Source organism: Palaemon carinicauda, chromosome 8, assembly GCF_036898095.1.
Source record: "Palaemon carinicauda isolate YSFRI2023 chromosome 8, ASM3689809v2, whole genome shotgun sequence".
NCBI classification, from domain to species: domain Eukaryota; kingdom Metazoa; phylum Arthropoda; class Malacostraca; order Decapoda; family Palaemonidae; genus Palaemon; species Palaemon carinicauda.
Window position 1 is genome coordinate 161,787,960 of NC_090732.1, and position 25,770 is coordinate 161,813,729.

The 25,770-nt window shown below is 42.1% G+C and overlaps 1 protein-coding gene across 2 annotated transcripts in view; it reads right to left on the reverse strand.

The window, feature by feature from the left end:
* The window catches only part of LOC137646067 (hornerin-like), a 50,555-nt gene extending 32,209 nt beyond the window's left edge, over positions 1 to 18,346 (reverse strand). The window contains exon 1 of one of the 2 annotated variants that reach the window (XM_068379229.1): positions 18,244 to 18,346. The gene's annotated coding sequence lies outside the window, so the exon portion shown is untranslated. Of the gene's footprint in view, positions 1 to 18,083; positions 18,219 to 18,243 lie in introns of those variants that run through there. The other variant, XM_068379230.1, reaches the window with a different exon arrangement.
* Between the last annotated feature and the right edge of the window lie 7,424 nt (positions 18,347 to 25,770).

Below are 25,770 nucleotides of genomic sequence, written 5' to 3' on the forward strand. Positions count from 1 at the left end.
AAAAACCGAGCTGCAAGGAACATGTAGCCGTTTCAGATGTGAAAACAATGATCCTGCTGAAGGCGTGGATCTCACTTACTCTTTTAGCTGTTGTCAAGCACACGAGGAAAAGAGTTTTTAACGTGAGGTCCTAAAAAGAGGCTGATTGGAGAGGTTCAAATCTTGATGACATAAGGAACCTTAGGACCACGTCTAGATTCCAGCCTGGAGTGGACAACCGACGTTCCTTTGAGGTCTCAAAAGACCTAGGGAGGTCCTGTAGATCTTTGTTGGTGGAAAGATCCAAGCCTCTGTGGCGGAAAACCGCTGCCAACATACTTCTGTAACCCTTGATCGTAGGAGCTGAAAGGGATCTTACTTTCCTTAGATATAACAGGAAGTCAGCAATCTGGGTTACAGTGGTACTGGTTGAGGAAACTGCATTGGTCTTGTACCAGCTACGGAAGACTTCCCCTTGAGACTGATAGATTCCGAGAGTGGATGTTCTCCTTGCTTTGGCAATCGCTCTGGCTGCCTCCTTCGAAAAGTCCCTAGCTCTTGAGAGTCTTTCGAAAGTCTGAAGGCAGTCAGACGAAGAGCGTGGAGGATTGGGTGTACCTTCTTTACGTGAGGTAGACGTAGAAGGTTCACTCCTAGAGGAAGAGTCCTGGGAATGTTGACCAGCCATTGCAGTACCTCTAAGAACCATTCTCTCGCGGGCCAGAGCGGAGCCAACCAACGTCAGCCGTGTCCCTTGCGAGAGGAGAACTTCTGAAGTACCCTGTTGACAATCTTGAACGGCGGGAATGCATACAGGACGAGATGGAACCAATCCAGCAGAAAAGCATCCACGTGAACTGCTGCTGGGTCTGGAATCGGAGAACAATACAACAGGAGTCTCTAGGTTATCGAGGTAGCGAACAGATCTATGGTTGGCTGACCCCACAGGGCCCAAAGTCTGCTGCAAACATTCTTGTGAAGGGTCCACTCTGTGGGGATGATCTGACCCTTGCGGCTGAGGTGATCTGCCATGACATTCATACCGCCCTGAATGAACCTCGTTACCAGCGTGAGCTTTCGATCTTTAGACCAGATGAGGAGGTCCCTTGCGATCTAGAACAACTTCCACGAAAGAGTCCCTCCCTGCTTGAAGATGTAAGCCAGGGCTGTGGTGTTGTCAGAGTCCACTTCCACCACTTTGTTAAGCTGGAGGGACTTGAAGTTTATCAAGGCCAGAATAACCGCCAACAACTCCTTGCAATTGATGTGAAGTGTCCTTTGCTCCTGATTCCATGTTCCCGAGCATTCTTATCCGTCCAAAGTCGCACCCCAGCCCGTGTCTGATGCGTCCGAGAGGAGACGGCGGTCGGGTTTCTGAACAGCCAAAGGTAGACTTCCTTGAGAAGAAAGCTGTTCTTACACCACGCGAGAGAAGACCTTCTCTCTTCGGAAACAGGAACTGAGACCGTCTCTAGCGTCATGTCCTTTATCCAGTGAGCAGCTAGATGATACTGAAGGGGGGGGAGGTGGAGTCTCCCTAACACGATGAACAGGGCCAGCGATGAAAGTGTCCCTGTTAGACTCATCCACTACCTGACTGAGCATCGGTTCCTTCTCAGCATGCTCTGGATGCATTCTAGGGCTTGGAAGATCCTTGGGGCCGACGGAAAAGCCCGAAAAGCTCGACTCTGAAGATCCATACCCAGGGAGACAATGGTCTGGGATGGGACGAGCTGAGACTCCTCAAAATTGACCAGGAGGCCCAGTTCCTTGGTCAGATCCATAGTCCATTTGAGAATCTCCAGACAGCGACGACTTGTGGGAGCTCTTAAAAGCCAGTCGTCTGACGGAGCCGGACACAAGATCATGGTACTGCTGCACAGTCTGTGAACTGTCAACCATGGGGAAGCGAGGAAGTACAGTGACAACCCGAAGCTGTCTAGACTGTCTGGGTCGTACAGACAACTCCTTATCGGGTTGCTAAGGTTGCCGTACTGCGTCACAACAAGTCACTCCTGCTGGTTGTTGAACGTCTTCCCAGTGACACACTGACTCCGTAAACAAAAAATCCTCTAACAAGGACTAAGTTTGGACTGCATGTCTTGCAACACAGCTCAAGGACTATGGGAGCAGGTGTGGTAACAGACGGGATTAGCGACTGAAGTGGGACCATTACCTTCCCTGGAAGCATGTTATGCTTAAATAAAAGTCCATAGGAGGCTACGCAGCTAAAGGCTCCTCTCCAAATGACAGAGTCCTCAAGGGAATATCAGAAGGAGGGAGAAAAGCACTTTCTCATCTACAGGGACCATATCCGAGAAAAGCTAAGTTCTCTCAGTGAGGGTTACACTGTGCAAACGCAGCAGACTAGAAGGCAACGTTAAGAAACTGCTTGACAGTCTAGTGAGTTGGCAACAACCAAAGATGTGTGACTGAGAAGCATGCGGTAAGGTATGCAGAGCCTGTTGTATGCAGAGCATGCTGTAAGCAGAGCATGCTGTAAGCAGAGCATGCTGTATGCAGAGCATGCTGTATGTAGAGCATGCTGTAAGGTAAGCAGAGCGTGTTGCATGGCGTGTAACATTTCTCAGAAATTCCATGACCAGTGCTAGAGTGAGTAATATCGCATTACCGTCCATTGAAAGTGCACGTGCCGAGGGAATTGATTTAGACTGTTTTGTTGATGAATTTGATAGCCGGCATGATAATCGTAGAATTAAGCTACACTAAATGTACTATAATCTACTTCACCTCCGGAAAGGGAAACTCGCCCTGTTGGCAACACTGCATTACTACATGCATGCTTGCAAGGGGTTTAATATCAACATAAAATTACCTTACATTCATAACTCATGATTTTTGCCATATTTTGCGATTTGTTAAAAATATATTGCAAGGAATACAAATATATTTTTATATAAGTAATACAAATAACCTCCATTATCATAATGTTTGAAAATGGAGGTAAGGTATGCTGAACAGCAGAGTCAGAACGAGCTGGAACAACAATAGTTGTGGTTTCCTCTTCAAGACTCTGTTGAGGGAACACCTGAGGCTCAGTCTGCAAAGGCTGATCAAAAGAAGTAGCAGAAGGTAGGCGCATGGGTGGAGGAGGCTGACTCCTGGCATGAGTGTCTGAACTCAAGGGTTGCGCTTGCTGAGTGGTTGGCGGATGCGCAGTAGCAAGTTCCTGAGGAACGAGTTGAGGTTCCTGCGGTGTGAGCTGAGAGCGATGAGGTAGTGGCTGCGCAGAACGCAGTAAAAGTCTCGCAAGTTGAGGCTCCTGAGGCGCAAGGCTAAGGTGTTGAGGTGCTTGCCTTGAGGAGGGTTGAGCTCGCTGCAGCGAGAGCTGAGGAGACTGACTCATGGATGGGAGAGGTTGTTGTACCTCAAGCGAGTGTTGCCTCACTGGTGGAACAGCAAGTGGAAGCGGAGGAAGAGAGGTATAAGCCTCCTGTTCCCATTGCTGAGGTTGCCTTAAGGAAGGCGGAGGGAGCTGCACACCACTGGAAACAGTAAACTCAGAACGTGGCTCAACATCGTACGCCTGGCAGGCAGTACTGCGGTCAGGCGGAGCGAGCGCAGGAGGAGGCGCAACCTTCTCAGCCTGACACTCACGCATCAAGACCGTAAGTTGTGACTGCATGGACTGCAGTAGAGTCAACTTGGGGTCGGCAGACACTAAGGTCTGCTGAGGTAAAGCCTTAACAGCAGAGATCTGTTGCGGCAGAACCTTACTCCTCTTAGGCGGAGTGCATTCAACTGATGACTGCGGCGAGTCAGAGCTAACCCAATGACTGCATCCGGGTTGTTGAACTCTAACTTCGTACGTCTGGCATAGGTCTGGACTTTACGTTTAAGAGGTCTTGAGACCTGAGACCAGCGTTTTCTCCCCGAAATTTCTTCTGCAGACGAGCAAAATAAGGGCTCAATCGTCTGCGGGTGGGAGTGACGGTCTCTGTAAGACACGCCCGCAACCACCGAGGATACTTCTGTGCGCCGATCAAGGCCTGCCGAACCCTTTTGCCCTTCGACATTGCTTCTCCCCTGGGCTTGGGAGCTTGCAAGAGGTCCCGGACTGGGAGGACGACTGGCACGCACAGAAGTACCCTCACGCACAACACTGACACACTTTGCGCTAATCACTTATCACTTTGATTTTCTGTTTGCACTTATTTCACTGAACTCGAAACTTTAAGTGGTTTGTACCTGAAACACACAATTCTATCCTTTCTCAAAAGTTAGTAATTGCGAAAACAGAATTACAATGTAACAGAAAAATCTAATGAAAGATAAATAATTCAGTGGCTGGAAAGAGACTAAACACTAGATCACTCTAGAAACGTTTACCTTCTTCCCCTAAAGAGACTAGGGAGAAGAGCAAAAACGATAACAACGTTACTCGCTTGAATGAAACGTTTATCCTCCTCTTTCTCCCTCCGTCTCTATCTCTCTCTCTCTCTCTCTCTCTTGACTTAGAACCTGAGAGAAGAGCCCAATCATATATATCGTTAAAACATATTATTGTTAAAGGAAAAAACTGAAATATTTCCCAAAATGAAAAGTTCCTTTATAAGAATTAAAACCATTAAGTTAAGAAAGAATGAACAAAACGCTAGACACGGTTACTCTTACTGCAACGTGACACCGTGAAAATTCTCCCTCTATCGTAACGATAGAGCGCAAGTTGAACGTTCTGAACGTCAACAACTGCAGAGACAAAACAAAACGTTAGTTCAACTTTGAAAACAGTACGAGACTATCAAAGAAATTCTTTCAAAAACATTAAAATAGCATAATATGTTAACAGGTAAAACCGAAATGACGGGCTCAATGTTAATTAACTTCGGTACCAAGAAAAGACCGCCTACTATTAGGAAAGGTCGAATATAAACAAATATAAAAATTAATTTTAATAAGTTTATAATAAAAGTAAGTTAATCGAAGAGGCCTATAAAAGGCGGAGAGATATAAAATAAATCTATAACAAAACTAAGAAAGAGAGTCTATACTCTCTTAGACACCAACACTTCCGTCTAAGGGAAGGGTCGGCCATTTAAAGGTGAAAGAGAGTTCATACTCTCTTCGTCACCATAAAAATTAAATTAATTCCAAACGCTAGCTAAGCTAACATAGAAGTTCCAGTATAGCGAATAGCTGCAAATTTAGAGAAATACTTCACCAAACCGTGAACAATACTCCAAAATCATAAGCGTATCCAAGAACGTCTAGCCGGAAGCACGACAGAGGAAAAAGTGAGGTGGCGACAACAACAAGTACTGTAGTACCTGGCCACAGGTGGCGCTTGTGAGTACACCCCCTTCTAGTATAGTGATAGCTGGCGTATCCCTCCCGTAGAATTCTGTCGGGCAACGGAGTTGACAGCTACATGATTATCGGGTAAGTTTAATATTGAAAATTGTATTTTTCCTAACATACTTACCGAGAACTACTTTCTCAGGGGGAATCTCCTCTCAACCAACCAGAGTTTTGTGTAGTTTACCCTACTTCCGTTTTCTGTGAGACTCAATTTCTATTTAAATGAACAATAGCCTCTTATTTGTAATGAACAAAACACAAAAGATTTCATGAAAACTTAGCAAGAAAATATCACAATTCTTTAATGTAATTTGAATTTTTCTTAACTACTGTATACAAGTATAAATCCTTTAATAGAAGAATGACTTCAGCAAACAAGGATTGGCTGTTAACAATTTAACGAGGTAGTTATAACCACCTCCAGGTGGGGGGAGGAGCACTACCAACCTGTCAGTCCCCTAGACTTTCAGGTTGGTTGAAGCACAAAGTTTAACATAAGTCAGGTTTATTTAGTTATAAAAAATACACATTACTTTAAAAATGTGTAATTTGTTCCCACATGAATACAAATCAAGACACGTCCTTAGGGGGAGAGCAAGTACCTATGTACCAAAATCTGGCTGGTCTCATATCAATAAGAAATGCCAGAACACATGGTCATGTATATGAGCCACTCCCTGCAAACCTCCCAACCGTCTGAGCATTAAGATGACTCAGACATTAGGTTAGGCCCGTATCAAACATGTTATTTTTATTACTAAAATAAATTTTTGAATATACTTACCCGATGATCATGTAGCTGTCAACTCCGTTGCCCGACAGAAATCTACGGTCGGGATACGCCAGCGATCGCTTATACAGGTGGGGGTGTACTCACCAGCGCCATCTGTGGTCAGGTACTCCAGTACTTCTTGTCAACAAGACCTCAATTTTCTCCTCGGTCCACTGGTTCTCTATGGGGAGGAAGGGCGGGTCATTTAAATCATGATCATCGGGTAAGTATATTCAAAAATTTATTTTAGTAATAAAAATAACATTTTTCAATATTAAACTTACCCGATGATCATGTAGCTGATTCACACCCAGGGTGGTGGGTGGAGACCAGTATACATGTTAACCAAGAAGCTAAGTATCCCGTATTTCATTTTATTAGTTATTCAAAATAACAATAAAAATAAATAAGTACCTGGTAAGGAAGTCGACTTGAACCATTACTCTGCCTTTAATAAGTACGTCTTCCTTACTGAGCGCAGCGGTCCTCTTAGGATGCTGAACGACTCTTAGGTGGCTAAAGTATAAAGGGCTGCAACCCATACTAAAGGACCTCATCATAACCTCTAACCTAGGCGCTTCTCAAGAAAGAATTGACCACCCGCCAAATCAACCAGGATGCGGAAGGCTTCTTAGCCGACCGTACAACCCAAAAACAACAATAAAAGCAATCAAGAGAAAGGTTAAAAAAGGTTATGGGATTATGGGAATGTAGTGGCTGAGCCCTCACCTACTACTGCACTCGCTGCTACGAATGGTCCCAGGGTGTAGCAGTTCTCGTAAAGAGACTGGACATCTTTGAGATAGAATGATGCGAACACTGACTTGCTTCTCCAATAGGTTGCATCCATAACACTCTGCAGAGAACGGTTCTGTTTGAAGGCCACTGAAGTAGCCACAGCTCTCACTTCATGTGTCCTTACCTTCAGTAAAGCAAGGTCTTCTTCCTTCATATGAGAATGAGCTTCTCTAATCAGAAGCCTGATGTAGTAAGAAACTGCGTTCTTAGACATTGGTAGCGAAGGCTTCTTAACAGCACACCATAAGGCTTCTGATTGTCCTTGTAAAGGTTTTGACCTTTTCAGATAGTACCTAAGAGCTCTGACTGGGCAAAGTACTCTCTCCAGCTCGTTACCCACCAAGTTAGATAGGCTAGGGATCTCGAACGATTTAGGCCAAGGACGTGAAGGAAGCTCGTTTTTAGCCAAAAAACAGAGCTGCAAGGAACATGTAGCCGTTTCCGATGTGAAACCTATGTTCCTGCTGAAGGCGTGGATCTCACTTACTCTCTTAGCTGTTGCTAGGCATACTAGAAAAGAGTTTTTAATGTGAGGTCCTTGAAAGAGGCTGATTGTAGCGGTTCAAATCTAGATGACATCAGGAATCTTAGGACCACGTCTAGATTCCAGCCTGGAGTAGACAACCGACGTTCCTTAGAGGTCTCAAAAGACCTAAGGATGTCCTGCAGATCTTTGTTGGAGGAAAGATCCAAGCCTCTGTGGCGGAAAACCGCTGCCAACATACTTCTATAACCCTTGATCGTAGGAGCTGATAGGGATCTAACGTTCCTTAGATGTAACAGGAAGTCAGCAATTTGGGTTACAGTGGTACTGGTAGAGGAAACTGCATTGGCCCTGCACCAGCTTCGGAAGACTTCCCACTTAGATTGATAGACTCTGCGAGTGGATATCCTCCTTGCTCTGGCAATCGCTCTGGCTGCCTCCTTCGAAAAGCCTCTAGCTCTTGAGAGTCTTTCGATAGTCTGAAGGCAGTCAGACGAAGAGCGTGGAGGCTTGGGTGTACCTTCTTGACGTGAGGTTGACGCAGAAGGTCCACTCTTAGAGGGAGAGTCCTGGGAACGTCGACCAGCCATTGCAGTACCTCTGTGAACCATTCTCTTGCAGGCCAGAGGGGAGCAACCAACGTCAGCCGTGTCCCTTTGTTAGAGACGAACTTCTGAAGAACCCTGTTGATGATCTTGAACGGTGGGAATGCATACAGGTCGAGATGGGACCAATCCAGCAGAAAGGCATCCACGTGAACTGCTGCTGGGTCTGGAATCGGGGAACAGTACAATGGGAGCCTCTTGGTCATCGAGGTAGCGAACAGATCTATAGTTGGCTGACCCCACAGGGCCCAAAGTCTGTTGCAAACGTTCTTGTGAAGGGTCCACTCTGTGGGGATGACTTGACCCTTCCGGCTGAGGCGATCTGCCATGACGTTCATATCGCCCTGAATGAACCTCGTTGCCAGCGTGAGCTTTCGACTTTTTGACCAAATGAGGGGGTCCCTTGCGATCTCGAACAGCTTCCTCGAATGAGTCCCTCCCTGCTTGGAGATGTACGCCAAGGCTGTGGTGTTGTCGGAGTTCACCTCCACCACCTTGTTTAGCTGGAGGGACTTGAAGTTCATTAAGGCCAGATGAACCGCCAACAACTCCTTGCAATTGATATGAAGCGTTCTCTGTTCCTGATTCCATATCCCTGAGCATTCCTGTCCGTCCAATGTCGCGCCCCAGCCCGAGTCTGATGCGTCCGAGAAGAGATGATGGTCGGGGGTCTGAACAGCTAACGAAAGACCTTCCTTGAGAAGAATGCTGTCCTTCCACCACGTTAGAGTAGCCCTCATCTCTTTGGAAACAGGAATTGAGACCGTCTCGAGCGTCATATCCTTGTTCCAGTGAGCTGCCAGATGGTACTGAAGGGGGCGGAGGTGGAGTCTCCCTAACTCGATGAACAGGGCTAGCGATGAAAGAGTCCCTGTTAGACTCATCCACTGCCTCACCGAGCATCGGTTCCTCCTCAGCATGCTCAGGATGCACTCCAGGGCTTGGTTGATTCTTGGGGCCGACGGAAAAGCCCGAAAAGCTCGACTCTGAATCTCCATACCCAGGTAAACGATGGTCTGGGAAGGAACGAGCTGGGACTTCTCTAAATTGACCAGGAGGCCCAGTTCCCTGGTCAGATCCATAGTCCATCTGAGACTCTCCAGACAGCGACGACTTGTGGGAGCTCTTAAAAGCCAGTCGTCTAAATAAAGGGAGGCTCTGATGTCTGCCAAGTGAAGGAATTTCGCAATATTCCTCATCAGTCGCGTAAACACAAGAGGTGCCGTGGTCAGGCCAAAGCACAGGGCTTGGAACTGGTACACAACCTCTCCAAAGACGAATCTCAGAAAAGGTTGGGAGTCTGGATGGATGGGAACGTGAAAGTAGGCATTTTTCAGATCTAACGAGACCATCCAGTCCTCCTGCCTGACCGCTGCTAGGACCGACTTCGTCGTCTCCATTGTGAACGTCTGCTTGGTGACATAAGCATTGAGCGTACTGACGTCCAGCACCGGTCTCCAACCTCCTGTCTTCTTGGCCACCAGGAAGAGACGGTTGTAAAAGCCCGGGGAATGATGGTCCCGAACTATCACCACTGCCTCCTTCTGTAGCAGGAGCGACACCTCTTGTTGTAACGCTAGCCTCTTGTCCTTCTCCTTGTAGTTGGGAGAGAGGTTGATGGGAGAAGTGGTCAGAGGGGGATTGCGGCAGAACGGAATTCTGTAACCCTCCCTTAGCCACTTGACAGACTGAGCGTCTGCACCTCTGCTCTCCCAGGCTTGCCAGAAGGTCTTGAGTCTGGCTCCTACAGCTGTCTGGAGAGGAATGAAGTCAATGCTTGCTTTTCGTGGACTTGGCACCCTTCTTTGACTTGCCCCGGTTACTGTCTGCACGGGTACCTCCTCTACTGGAGGCTTTACCACGAAAGGGCGGAATGAATCTGGTAGCAGGAGTATCAGCCACAGGAGTGCGGTAAGATCTCGGCACGGAAGGTAAGGTTTTAGCCTTACGTGCTGAAGAAGCCATGAGGTCATGCGTATCTTTCTGGATAAGAGCCGCAGCCATCCCCTTGATTAACTCCTCCGGAAACAGGGACTTGGAGAGAGGAGCAAACAGCAACTCTGATCTCTGACAAGGGGTGATACCAGTCGATAAGTAGGAGCATAGACGCAAGTTCGCCAGAACCATCGCGAATTGCTTTATCCATACTGGACATGAGTAGCATGGCCGAGTCTTTGTCAGAAGGAGCAGTCTTCCTGCTTAAAGCCCCCAGGCACCAGTCGAGGAAGTTAAAAATTTTGAAGGCGCGAAAGACTCCCTTCATCAAGTGGTCCAGATCAGAAAAGGTCCAGCAGACCTTCGAGCGTCTCATAGCCGACCTGCGGGGAGAGTCAACCAAACTTGAGAAGTCGGCCTGGGCAGAGGCAGGAACCCCCAAGCCAGGTTCCTCTCCCGTGGCATACCAGACGCCCGACTTAGAAGCCAGCTTAGGAGGAGGAAACACAAAAGAGGTCCTTCCCAGCTGCTGCTTGGACTGCAACCAATCCCCTAAAACCCTCAAAGCTCTCCTTGATGATCTGGCGAGGACAAGCTTGGTGTAGGCAGGCGTAGTAGGCTGCATGCCTAGAGAAAACTCGGAGGGAGGAGAACGAGGGGTTGCAGACACGAAGTGTTCAGGGTACAACTCTCTGAACAGAGCCAGGACCTTGCGAAAGTCTAAGGAAGGCGGCGAGGGCTTGTGTCCTTCCACATCAGATGTAGGATCATCCAGATGAGCAGCTTCATCCTCAGAAACCTCTTCGCCTGAGAGTTGAGTAGCGAGAGGTAAAGGCAGAGCGGCAGGTTGAATGGCTGAATCCTGCAGAACGGGTGCATGCGTACCTGCGGATCCATCATCATGCCTCTGCTGAATAGACTGAGGGCTGGCAATGACAAAGGCAGAGGGCTGGAGTGAGGGAGGTTCTGCGGTGGTCTGAGGAGTAAGCGAAGTGGTCAGAAGCGAATGCTGGAAGGCATGAGGCTCATGCTGCATGGTATGCGGCTCATGCTGCATTGGAAGAGGCTCATGCTGCGAAGAATGCGGCTGCTGCATGGTAAGAGGCTCGTGCTGCATGCGTTGAGGAGGATGCCTCATAGCATGAGGAGGTTGCTGCGCAGAGTGAGGCTCCTGCCTCAAGGGTTGAGGAGGTTGCCGCATAGCATGAGGTTGCTGCCTCATGGGTAGAGGAGGTTGCCGCATAGCATGAGGCTCCTGCCTCAAGGGTTGAGGAGGTTGCCGCATAGCATGAGGCTCCTGCCTCATGGGTAGAGGAGGTTGCTGCATAGTGCTGGAACCTGGCAACTCCCGATGCGGCAGCTCACGCATGGAAGCAGGAGGAGCCTCAAGAACATGCGTCTGGCAGGGAGGACTGCGCAGAGGTGGAGGAGCGCTCGCAGGAGGAGGGGTGTTAACCTTCTCTGCCTGATACTCCTGCATCAAAGCCGCAAGCTGAGACTGCATAGTCTGCAGCATCGACCACTTGGGGTCCACAGAAGTTGGAGCAGAGGCCTGTTGAGGCACCACTCTACCTCTCTTAGGAGGTGTACAGTCATCAGATGACTGCGGCGAGTCCGAACTGGCCCAGTGGCTACACCTGGGCCGTTGGACTAGCTCGGAAGGGAACTTACGTTTGAGAGGTCGTGAGACCTGGGTCCACCGTTTCCTCCTGGAAACCTCTTCCGCAGACGAGGAATTTAAGGGCTCATTCGTCTGGGAGTGGAAGTGACGATCTCTATCAGATACGCCCGCAACCACTGAGGATACAACTGTGCGCCGATCAAGGCCTGCCGAACCCTTTTGCCCTTCGACGTTGCTTCTCCCCTGGGCTTGGGAGCTTGCAAGAGGTCCCGGACTGGGAGGACGACTGGCACGCACAGAAGTATCCTCATGCGCAACACTGACACTGACACTAGGCACAGCACTGGCACTAACACTTCCCACTGCATTCTTCACTTTAAGTTCCTTGACATCTGCCAAGAGAAGATTGTGGTCACTAACTAATGACTCCACCTTATCACCAAGAGCCTGAATGGCACGCAACATATCCGTCATATCAGGCTGAGCACTCGTAGCAGGTTCGGGGGTCACCACCACAGGGGAAGGAAAAGGTTGAGGGGCATGGGGGGAGGAATAAACCAAAGAGCGAGAAGAACTCCTCCTAACTCTCTCCCTCTCTAACCTAGTTGTATATTTGAGGAATTCATTAAAATCGAATTCCGAAAGCCCAGCACATTCCCCACATCGATCTTCCAATTGACAGGATTTTCCCCTACAATCGGAACAAACGGTGTGAGGATCAACAGAGGCCTTCGGAAGACGCCTATTACAAGTCCTAACACTACATCGCCTAAATTTAGGAGCTTGAGAGTGGTCGGACATCTTGAATTTAGAGAACAGTCAAGGGGGAATTCCAAAGTAAAGCAAAGATCGTTAACCAATAAACCAAATTAATTCCAAAAGCTATCTAAGCTAAGGGAAAAGCTTCCTGTACAGCGAAGGCTAAATTTTAGAGCAAATACTTCACCAAAACCGTGAACAAAGACTCCAAAACAACAGCGTATCCATGTAGGTCTTGCCGGCGGCACGACAGAGGAAAAATTGAGGTCTTGTTGACAAGAAGTACTGGAGTACCTGACCACAGATGGCGCTGGTGAGTACACCCCCACCTGTATAAGCGATCGCTGGCGTATCCCGACCGTAGATTTCTGTCGGGCAACGGAGTTGACAGCTACATGATCATCGGGTAAGTATATTGAAAAATCAATAGTAATCAGTCACAGGAGAACCTACAATATATCTTTGTACAGAAGGTCCTCAGGATACAGCAGACTTGACTTCTGAGAAATCAACATTATGAACAAGCTCTCATAAGGTACTTAAAATATCAGTGCAACTCAATTTCAAGTAACAATGTTCAGTTTGTTAATATGGCAAATAACTTGCAGACGCAAAGAGCCACAAAAGTTATACTCCTGGCCACATAGCAGTGCATTAAGTCACTTAAGATCAGTTCACCATCTTAGCTTATAATGAGCATTCAGGATTTGTTGCTCTTTGTTTTGGGTGTGTTTGTGCATTCTTTTGCTTTGCAACACATGTGGAAAGCATAAGGGATACAATTCTAATGGCAGTGCACTCAAGAAGAATAAAGACATTATGATGGAAATCAAAGTGGGCATAGTGAAGCACAACGAAAAAGAGGAGACCCCCTACGAATATAGGTCGTGCGTTAGGCCCTAGTAGTACTACGATTGCGACTATCATCAAGAACAAACATCGCACCCTTAAGCATGGGAAGGTCTGCCTCAGTGAAGTTGACTATTATTATAAAACACTCATGATTGAGATGGAGAGGTTGTTACAGCTGTGGTCGGATGACCAGAATAAGCAGCGTATCCCGGTGAGCCTTATGGTGATTCAGAAAGTTAAGCGCTTGTTTGAGACTATGAAAAGTCAGTGAGAGAAAGGGAGTGAAGCAAGGATTTTGTGGCTAGTAAGTGTTAGTTTACGAGATTGAAGGCTTGTGCTAATTTGCACAACCTTAAGGTGCAAGGTGAAGCTGCTAGTGTTGATAATGAAATAAGTGAATTCCCTGATACAGTAGTTTGGTTGAGTGTATCAGGGAAGGTAGGTTTTGTACTGAACAAGTTTTCAATGTAGATAAGAAAAGCTTACCCTGGAAGCGTATGCCGAACAGGATCTACATTGCTAAGGAGTAGAAGATGGCACCAGGACACAAGGAGAGACTGACTTTGCTCCTAGGGAGTAATGCTTCAGGCAACTGTATAACGAAGCCTATACAAACGTATCAGGCTGAGAACCCTAGGCCACTTGAGGAGGTTTGGAAGTCACCTACTCATCATCTGGAAGTCTAATAGGAGGGCATAGGTGACTCCCTGGTTGAGTACTGGTTTTCAACCACTTTGTTCCCAAGGTTGAGCAGTATTGTGTTAAGATGGGCCTATGAATTTAAGGTGCTGCTATTGGTGAACTATGCCCCTTGTCACCCTGCTAACTTAGCGAACTTCTATCCCAATGTCAACATGTGTTTACTTGTCACCTAACTTTACTTCACTATTCCAGCCTATGGACCACTTGGTAATTGCTTCCTTCAAGACCTACCTCCACTGTAGAACAATTGCCATGGCTTTAGAGGCAATAGAGGAGAGAGGGCATGACCGAAATCCCACAGAATCCGAGATGCTGCCAAGAACATTACTGAAGCTTGGGATGAGGTGACGCAAACCAACATGAACGGTGTTTAGAAGAAGCTTTGCCCCCAGTTTGTCAGATTTCTTTGGCTTTGAGGAGATAGTTAAGGCTATTACCTAGAAGGCTGTTGACCTTAGGAAGGAGCTGGATCTTGATGTGGATGTTGATGACGTCACCGACCTCGAGGCATCTCATGAAGAGGAGTCGTCAGATGAGGAATTTACAGCCAAGGCCTTGTCAGAAGGTTTTACCTTGTTAGAGGAAGCAATGGTAAAGTTTGGGGAACAGGATCCCAGTAAGGAAAGTTTTATAAAATCATACTTAAAATTTATTTCTGGAAATATGACGGGAAATTCTATGATTGGTCCTGTTCAACAGCGTGCTACCCTTGTTAAGGATCAATCATTTGCCCCATTACTGTATGCTCTTTATCCATGAATAATAAGAAAAAGTAACATTCAATGACATTACGAGTTAAGACCAAAATCACTAGTAATTTTTGCCTCAACTATGAAGTCCTACTCCACTGGAATAAAACTTTAACCAGCTGTCTAAAAATTCAAATCCGAAAAAAAAGGATAAATTCACGATAGTTTAATTTCTACCAAATTGAATTTGCTATAAGAAATAGACGAATGGTGACTACGTAATTTTCTTTGTAAGACTAATGGGATAGGAGCATAATAACATAGGTATAGATTAACCAAGTGTGAACAATATCATGAAGTCCATTGTTTACTTTTGGTAGACTGATGGTGCGTTACTGAACATCTGTTGTTTGCATTTGCCTTTGGCAACCATTCTGCTTTTTGTATGAAGCGACCATTTCCAGGCTTTCTGGATCAATTAAGGTTTCCATGTACTTATAAGCAAGTTCATGGATGTTGTTTTACAAGAGCCTATTTCTTTACCCTCTGCTTCAGTTCCAGCATGGCTACCATCACAAAAGAACATCTCCCAGAGGGAGATTTAGTTAAACTTATTCAATTCCTCATTTCCTTTCCTCACTTGTTGGAGGCCTTGGGCTTATAGAATCTTTTTTTTCCAACTAGGGTTATAGCCCAGCTTATAATAATAATAATAACGGTAACTGGTTACTGTATAGCTATCGTGATCATTCGAAAGTACAAAAACATCACCTAAAATGACCCATATGTTTGGCATGCGCAGCTTGTCCATGTACCCACGCTTGACATAACAAAACATGGAGATAATGTTCGAGGGACAAGATACAAATTATAGGCAATATTCTTTCTTCGACTAAAGCTTTTCCCGCTATGCAAGGTCGCTATTTCTTGAAAGCCGTTTCCAATTTTTTCTGTCTCCGATGTCCTCCATTGTGAGATCTTTCTCCTCCATATCTACTGTTACACACTTCATCCACCTTCTCTTCGGTCTCCCCCCCCCAACCTGGAACATCCATTTCCAACAACCTCCTCCCAACATACTCATCGTCTCTCCTCATTGCATGCCCATACCAGTGGAGTCTCTTTTCTTGGATTATATTTGACACCTCTGTAACCTTTGTTGTTCCCCTTACCAAGTCATAACTAACCTTGTTCAGGCAATATGATACTTTGAAAGTCAACTCACGAGGATGGTGTAAACAGCACATCCATGTACCACAGGCCAGAATAGATGAGCAATAAGATAATGACTGATTGCAAGCAAAGCCAAGACCATTTGATGGACGAGATATAAATTACAGGTAATTATATTTCAATTTCACACCCATCATACATTTTTCCAACCAGTTCTCTAGTTATGCATTACTGACCATTACTATTGCTGCCAATCCTGGTTTTTTTTTTTTTTTTTTTAGATTCTTCTCCCAAAATCCCATTTCCCACGTGGATTCCCTATAATTTTTATATATGGGGAAGGAAAACTCTAACAAGTATTCTGCCCCAATGTTCAAAGCCAAAAATTGGATAAAATACAATAGAAAATTATATGATTCATCTCATAGTCGTCGTCTCCTCTTACGCCTATTGACGTCGCAAAGGGTCTCCATTTGATTTCGCCAGCCATCTCTACTTCAGCTTTTAAATCAATACCTATCCACTCATCATCTCATACTTCATGCTTCATAGTCCTCAGCCATGTACACCTGGGTCTTCTAACTCTTCTAGTACCTTGTGGTGCCTAGTAAAAAGTTTATTGAACTAATCTCTCTCGGGGAGTGCAAAGATTATGTCCACACTATCTCCATGATGTACTGTATTTTGCTAAAAATCAAAGCATATAACTACTAATTAAAGCATCATATAACCAAAAAATAGAGGGTGTATGTTTAATGACGGCCATGCCCCATAACTCTATTTTCAACCTTATCGCTGAGAATACGGCATTCTAAAATGGGTCGCAGGGCCCACCGTTAATTAAGTAGGTACGGATACGGCTTGTAAGTTAGGTTAGGTGGGGAAGATTAGCTTAGAAGGTATGCTATACAAGTGTTTCTATACATCATTATACAAAAGGCTCCAAAAAAGTTTAATTTCAAAGAGAGTACAGTACTGTACATCCTTCTACGCATGCTGTACATTCCTTTCCTCAAGTCGTTTCGAAATACAGTAATCAGTATATCGGGATATATCATTATCACCCCTTCCCCTCTCAGCTTCTAAAACAAAGTCCTCGACTTTAACATCACCTGGATCATGGTAGATCACACTCTAAATGACGTCACTTCTGGCTAATCGTCCGCAAGAGAGCCAGTTCAGGGTGTATGCATGATAGCGGCCACCTGTATGATTACAGCTTAGAATACGGCAGTGTAAGGGGGGGTTGCTGTTAGGTAAGTAGGTAAGGACACGGCTTGTAGGTTAGGTTAGGGGAAAATTTAAGTTAGTTGATGTGCATTTATAATCCACACGGGAGGAACTGGCCGCAGATATACAAAGGCTCCGCCGGTTCTTTACACAACAACACAAACTAACCTAACCTAATCTACAAGCCAAGTCCCTACTTACCTATGGGGGGGTGCATCACTACTCATGCTGCCGTATTCTTAGACTTAGCTAACCGTAACATACATGCAGGTGGCCGCTATCATACATACACCCGGGTCTTTGTTCAGATCTTTACCCTGCTAAAGCTAAAGTGAGCAGGCTCACTAATTCTTCTGTGATGCTTTGCTTGACATGGCCTACTTTTGGGTAAGGTTAGGACACACAAACCTGGGGGGGGGGGTTGCATGGGGCCGCAGCCTCCTCAGCTACATAGGGATAGGCATCTTCAGTTAGCCTGGGGGGGGGGGAACCTTAGGTTAGGTCGTATCATGTGCGTTTTCAATGGTATTTCAAGATTCTGATTCCATAACCTAAAATATGGGTTTTTTCCAAATATTGCAAGAATTGTTCAAATTGCCTATATAAAAAATGAAATTACCCATTTGATTATCTTTATTACAATAATACCTATAATGACGCTTTCTGTGAGGGAAATTCGATAAAGTAGGCCAGGCTATTAATAAGAATTCTGGTTGGAATTTAACATACACAAACTGAGAATAATTAACCGCCAGAAGAAATACGGCATCAAAAAGCCTAGTGCAGATGGCAGTATCTAGAAATAGGCCTCGTTGACGTGAAATTTCGATAGGCCTAATGTAGCCCGAGACTAGGCGAGGTGAAGAAATACTTTGATTAGGTGTACAAATCCTTCGGAATTTCTTACATACAGGATACCTTTAATGTTTATATCTCAAAAATATATAAGTAATATGAAGAATAAGTTAGGCAGTATACAAAGGGGCCTCGTAGACATGATATTTCCATAGGCCTAACGTAGCCTGAGACTAGGCGAGGTGGAGAAATATATCGATTAGGTGTACAAATCCTTCAGAATTTCCTACCCAAAGGATACCTTTAATGTTTATACCTCAAAAACACAAGTAAAATGAAGACTAAGTTATATACGCTTAGCTAAACAAACCTGTTTGTCTTCCCAAAAGCACCATGCAGCCGATCACTTTATCTTTCACAGAACTTGTTCAAAATCTCATAAATGTATTATTTATCCCACAATAGGACTACGGCACATTTCATTAATAAAAAAAGATAGATGAAGCTAATCATAGCACTTATAAACTTACGTATATTGGCCAGTTAGTATTCTTCGTCTGTAGCGTGCGCAATCCTTAACGGCATTTGTTCTAGCGCACTGTAAGCAGGGTTGCCAGTTTGGCCTTTTTTCGGCCAAAAAAAACTCAAAATTGACCTTTTGTATTTAAATAGGTTGGCCTTTAGTAATATGAAAAAAGCCGAGCCTTAAATACTATATTTTTTACCTTTTTCTATTAATGGGTTGACCTTTTAAAGCCTCTGTTGATTAGAAATTGACCTTTTCTCATTTAGAAAACCTGGCAACCCTGACTGTAAGGCGTCTACGGCTCAACTCCCGTTCAGTATTAGTAATTTAGTAGTGTTCAATTTCGAATTCTACATTACGCAGCAGCAAAATAACATCTATTTTCTAATTTAATTCATAGTTTGCAAAGCAAATATAAATAATCATGGTCAACGGGTAATATACAATATAAAAACTCAATCTAGCAACTTGCAAAAACGCACGAACTCACACACACGTGTGTCAGGACTTTGTCTAGGAAAGAAGATTTTACTTATTTTTCCAATTGGTTTGCAAAATAGATATCATTGTTAACTCATAGTCAACGTGTAAAATACAATATAAAAAATCAATCTAGCAAGTTGCAAAAACGCATGAATTCACACACATGTATGTCAAGACTTTGTCTAGAGAAGAAGATTTTAATGTGTTATTTTTTTTAATTGGTTTGCATAACAAATATCAATGTTAACTCTTGGTCAAGGTGTAAACTTTGGCGTAAAATATATAAAAAAAATCAATCTTGCAAGTTGCAAGAACGAACGAATTCACACACATGTATGTCAAGACTTTGTCTAGAGAAGAAGATTTTTATGTTACTTTCCAGGTTGTTTGCAAAACAAATATCAATGTTAACTCGTGTTCAACGTGTAAAATACAACATAAAAATCAATCTTGCAAGTTGCAAAAATGCACTTGCATTCACAAACTCAAATTTTGTATATGTCAGGACCTGCTTAGAGAAGATCTTGCTGTAAATTAACAAAAGAACTGTAAGAAATAAATTGGAATATAATAGAATCGAGTATGTGTTTAAGACTAGAGGAGCTGCAAAAAATAAATTGGGACATATAACGGAGTTGAATTAGAACTTAAAGAATTCAAACTTGCAGCAAATGTTTTTAAGTTGAACAGGATGACAAGTCTTTTTATAGTTTATAGCCCGTGAAAGATCTGTTTTAATGAGGTTACTGTTCTTGGAATATTTTATTTTGATTGTTTATTACTTCCCACATTGTTTACTTATTTCCATATTTCCTTTCTTCACTGGGCTATTTTTCCCTGTTGGAGCCTTTGGGCATCTTGCTTTCCAACGAGGTTTGTAGCTTAGCTAATTTATAATAATAATAATAATAATAATAATAATAATAATAATAATAATAATAATAATAATAATAATAATAATAATAATAATAATAAGTGAGGAATCTATATAGAGTTAAAAGAGGGCTATACATTTTGCTTCAGACATGAAAAAACATAAGACCCAGTTTATAATTTGTTTTTTATTTCAATGCTAAAGTAGGTCAAAAGAAAAGAAAATAGGTAAATCTGGAGTAGGCACAAAAAATGACAGAGACATGCCCGTATAATTTTCTAAAAAAATAAGTTAGAAAGCATTGATACTTTATTTTATATAAAAAGGAACATAAAAATAGACATGGAGAAGCGAAATAGATTTTATTCTCAGTGAAAAAAAAAAGTTAATTTAGGTGAATGTGTAAGTGATAAACAAGTTGAAAGTCAAGTGATTATGGAATGGTGAGAAGTGAAATTTTTCTAGGTCTAAAGAAAAACAGAAAACTAATCTTAAGAAAGAAAAAAAACACTCTTGTAATAAAGAGAATCTGATGAGTTTAGTTTAGCCATACAAAATAGGAACGCGCAGCTACGTGCTAAAATATAGAAGCAAGTGAAGAAGAAATGACCATTAAATTAACAGAATTTGTATTGAAATCAGCCCAAGACATAGGTGGAAAAGTTCCTCTATAAGATCAGGGAAACACAAAAACACCTATTAAAGAAACGATTGGAAATGAGGGTAAAATACAAGAGAGATGAAGTAGAATTAGCAGAACTATCCAAAACAATAAATAAAAAGAACTAAAAACCCAAGACATCTGTCAACACAATCAGAACAAAATTGAGGAATTATTCAATGTTCCATGAAGAAGTTTTTAAGTATTTAGATTAGGAAAATATAGGAATTAACATTAATGGGGGAACACCTTAACAACTTAAGATTTGCAGATGACATAGTTGTGTTTAGTGAATCATTTGAGGAATTGCGAAAGATGATTGAAGATTTGAATAGAATAAGCAGAAATGTAGGACTGAAAATGAATATGAGTAAAACCAAGATAATGTTCAATAAAAATGCATAGACAACAAATAAAGGTTATGAATGAACCTCTAGAGATTATTTATGAATATACAGTATGTAATTAGGAGAGACAGTAAAGGGGCCCATACACGTTCAAACAAAAGCGTCAAAAATTTGCATAAAAATTTTCATGCAAAATTTTGACGCTTTTTTTGAACGTGTATGTAAGCCTTAAGTGTTTCCTCGGGACATAAAAACGAAATTAAGGGAAGGATGAGAATGGGATGGAGAACTTTTGGTAAACCACTGAATTCGCCCTTTCGTAAAAATGATGATAAAAATAACTTCTCCAATGAAGAAACTTATGAGATAGTTGAATAGCTTTCTTACAAATGATTGTGTTACGTGTTACCAACTTACTCAACCTGCGATGATTGAATCACTGTTGGTACAGATTTAGACTTTGAATTGTTCTTCCCTGACAGGTGGCGATACGGTATCGCTGGAGATTAAAAGTTGCTAGTTGGCAACTCTGGGTCTCCGATCAGGAATTCGCTCAATGGGGAAAATTATGATAATCACCAGTTTCCTTATCAAACGGTCATATGTGACATACTCTTAGTGTCAGCTCTATGGTAAACACCAGCCATCCGGCATAGTCTGACATAAGATTGTACTAAATACCAGTACATGAAAGACAAATTGCTGTAATTATATAAGATTGCTGTATTCGATATAGAACCAAGTAATTTTTTGTCTTCTTTTTTTTCTTTTTGGTTGATACTGTAATAAAATTTAGTCTGATAATTTTAGATTTATTGCTTTCTCTGATATTTCTTTGCAAAATACACTAAATATTTCTTTATTGATAAAATTCATTATATAAAAGGTAACAATTTATGATATAAATAAAATATTTTATTATGATTTTTGTTTGAACTCTATTACAAGAATGAGTCAGTTTCTATTCTCTATTATAAAAGATATAATAGCAATGATATGATTACTGTTTTTACATTCTGAAAATCATGGTTAGTAACCACTTGCAGGAGAGAGTGAGTAGTCATACCCTGGTGAGAGAGGATAACACTCAGAAACCACAATCTCCCACAAAATGCCAGAAACTGCCGTGTTGTACTTGGAAAAGGGGGTGGGTGGGAAGGGTTGAATCTGTGTGTGTGTGTGTGTGTGTGTGTACACATGTATCTAAATATTTAGCCGTCATTATTGACAGGTCGCGTATGCAATAATAATAATAATAATAATAATAATAATAATAATAATAATAACAATAATAATAATAATAATAGTAATAATAATAATATTAATAATGATAATAGTAATAATAATAATAATGATAATAATAATAATAATTATGTTATTATTATTATTATTATCATTATTATTATTATAATATTAATAATAATAATAATAATAATGACATTAATGATAATAATAATATTATTATTATTATCATTACAATAATAATAATAACAATAATAATAATGATAATAATAATAATAATAATAATAATGACATTATTATTATTATTATTATTATTATTATTATTATTATTATTATTATTATGGTAATAATAATAATAACAAAAACAACAATAATAATAATAATAATAATAATAATAATAATAATAATAATAATAATAATAATAATAATAATAGTAATAATAACAACACATTTGCCTATAAACATTTGTATAAGGCCAAAGGGCAGGTGTTTCATAATAAGGCAGGGAATTGAGGGCTTCATTCTTGATTGATTATTTGTCAGACAACTGCAGCTTGGTCTCCATGTATATAATGACTTTGAACTATTAAAACACCTGTTGCTCTCTTTATAGATAAAGTGTTACATTCGCCATTCTGTTCTCCGCTCTCTCTCTCTCTCTCTCTCTCTCTCTCTCTCTCTCTCTCTCTCTCTCTCTCTCTCTCTCTCTCTCTCTCTCTCTTTTGATAAATGAGCCTGGCCCACCTGAAAGCGATTGATTTATTCTCGAAATAAGAAAATTACACCTCTCCTTATTTATTGTTCTATTTGAATAACTTGCTAACCAAGAATAATATTCAGTAGCCCCATATTCTTTCTTATAACTATACGAGTAGAAGAGACTCTTTAGCTATGGTCAGCAGCTCTTCTAGGAGGACACTCCAAAATCAAATCATTGTTCTCTAGCCTTGAGTAGTGATACTAGTGATATAGCCTCTGTAACATGGTCTTCCACTGTCTTAGGTTAGAGTTCTCTTGCTTGAGGGTACACTCGGGCACGCTGTTCTGCCTTGTTTCTCTTCCTCTTGTTTTGTTAAATTTTTTATGGTTTATATAGGAGATATCTATTTCAATGTTGTTACTCTTCTTAAAAATTCTATTTTTCTTTTTTTCCTTTCCTCACTGGGCTATTTTCCATGTAGGAGCCCCTGGGCTTATAGTATCTTACTTTTACAACTAGGGCTGTCTATTAGCAAGTAATAATAATAATAACAATAACAATAATAATAATATCTTTGCGGTGACTCAAAAGAATGTTAGGCTACATCCGGGTATTGACTCTTTAGCTGGATGTCGAAATCTCTTTTATACTATTATTATTATTATTATTATTATTATTATTATTATTATTATTATTATTATTATTATTTTTATTATTATTACTTGCCAACCTACAACCCTAGTTGGAAAAGCAGGATACTATAAGCCCAGGGGCTCCAACAGGGAAAATAGCCCAGTGAAGATAGGAAAAAATGAAAAATAAAATACTTTATGGACAGTAACAACATTAAAATAAATATCTCCTATATAAACTATAAAAACTTTAACAAAACAAATAGAAAGAGAAATAAGATAGAATAGTGTGCCCTAGTGTACCCTCCAGCAAGAGAACTCTAACCCAAAACAGTGGAAGACCATGGTACAGAGGCTATGGCACTACCCAAGACTAAGAGAACAATGTTTTGATTTTGGAGTGTCCTTCTCCTAGAAGAGCTGCTTACCATAGCTAAAGAGTCTCTTCTACCCTTACCAAGAGGAAAGTAGCCACTGGACAATTACAGTGCAGTAGTTAACCCGTTGGGTGAAGAAGAATTGATTGGTAATCTCAGTGTTGTCAGGTGAATGAGGACAGAGGAGAATCTGTAAAGAATAGGCCAGGCTATTCGGTGTATGTGTAGGCAAAGGGAAAGTGAACCGTAACTAGAGAGAAGGATCCAATGCAGTACTGTCTAGCCAGTCAAAGGACTACTTAACTCTCTAGCGGTAGTATCTCAACGGGTGGCTGGTGCCCTGGCCAACCTATATACAAATACAGATAGATATACAAATCACGATGAGAATTGAAATGTACTCATTTACCAGCATGTTGGAAACACACACACACACACACACACACACACACACACACACACACACACTATAAATAGATTTCGTGTAACGGGAGAGTATAATTGATCACGTTCGCTCTCTCGTTGATGAAAAGGTTGGAATCTACACACCTGTTTTGATGATGTAGACAAGTGTGTAATGTCATACAACGCCATCAACTCTATGGTGCAAGTGTTACTCTATCATTCTATATTATTACTTCCGACGAGGGGGTTATAAATAACCTACGTTTATCTATTTTCTTCTTCTTTGTCGGCATCTTTTCCCTCTTTTATGTGGGGTCGATGTTTCTGACCAGCTTTCTCCATCTACCTCTGTCCCACACTTCATGACTGGTTAATCCCTTTGATCAAAGGTCATCCTTGATACAGTCCATCCACCTTCGCTTTGGTCTCCCTCTCCTTCTCGTTCCCTGTACCTCCATTTCCATCACCCTCCTCCTCCCTTCTCATGATATGACCATACCACCTCAGTCTACTTTCTTGGATCTTATCTGATTGTTTTCTAACTCCTGTGGTACCTCTAATTACTTCATTCCGTATCTTATCTCTTCTTGTCACCCCACACCTCCATCTCAATATTCTCACCTCTGCCACATACAGTTTCTTCTCTTCTGTCTTCTTTATTGCCCACGTCTCCACTCCATACATCACTGCCGATCTCACAACGGTTCTGTGTACTTCACCTTTCAACTTAACCCCTATTTTCCTGTCACATAGTACTCCACGCACTTTTTTCCAATTCTTCCATCCTGCTTGTATTCTGTGGTTTATTTCTGCCCCCAGATCACCATCTTCTGCAACTGTTGATCCTAAATACCTGAAATTTTCAACTCTTTTCAATCTCTCTCCTTGTAAACAAACTTCCCCATTCTCCCCATTTTTCAATCTCAAATACTCTGTCTTTTTCCTGCTGATCTTCAATCCTCTGTTTTCCATTTCTCTTCTCCACTCCTCCAGTTTCTCTTCTACTACCTCTCGCCTAGTGCTACACAGTATAAAATCATCAGCGTTGGACTGTTGTCCCAAATAGTTATATTTGGAAGTGTAAAACAAACCATCATTAGATACACTAATTGTGGAACAATTTTAATTCATCTTAATTCTTCTATGATTAGTGAGGTTAACACAAAAAGATACTTTTGTGGTTTAACTCTAAAATGTCACAATTGAGGATTTTTAATTCTCTTGTACACTTCCATCTGTATGACATGGCTCGTGCCCAAAAAAGGGATTTTGACATAGGAAAAATCTATTTTTGGGTGAGATAGCCACGTCGTCCTGATGGAGCAGACCGTTATTTTTTATTACCTCCCAATTCTCAATGTGAGGCCATATTTTATACGATGGCTGCTGGTTCCTGGTTCCTTATTGCTCACTCCGCAAAATAAGTTTGCGGGCACTCTATCTCTTTATAGATAGGTGCAAAGCTTCTAAGCTTATTCTTATTATTGTTAATTTTATATCACCTGTGCCTTAAATAAATTAATATCATAATGAGGTTCTCAATCTTTACTTTTATTCCCTTCTGCCTTGAAATTGGATAGGATAACACCTTGCTATCATCAGTTTTGGCAAACTATTGAGGTAATCAGTTTGGACTTCTTAAACTCTTCTTTTACAGTATATGCATTGCCCTACCTATAAATGCAGCCAGATCCCTGCCTGGAATGGCGAACCAGTGAACGTGTTTACAGTAACACGCTGGTCGGCTGGTGTCGAAGATGTAACGGCTCTCCCACCTATCCAATCACATCCCATATCCTTCGAGACAAGG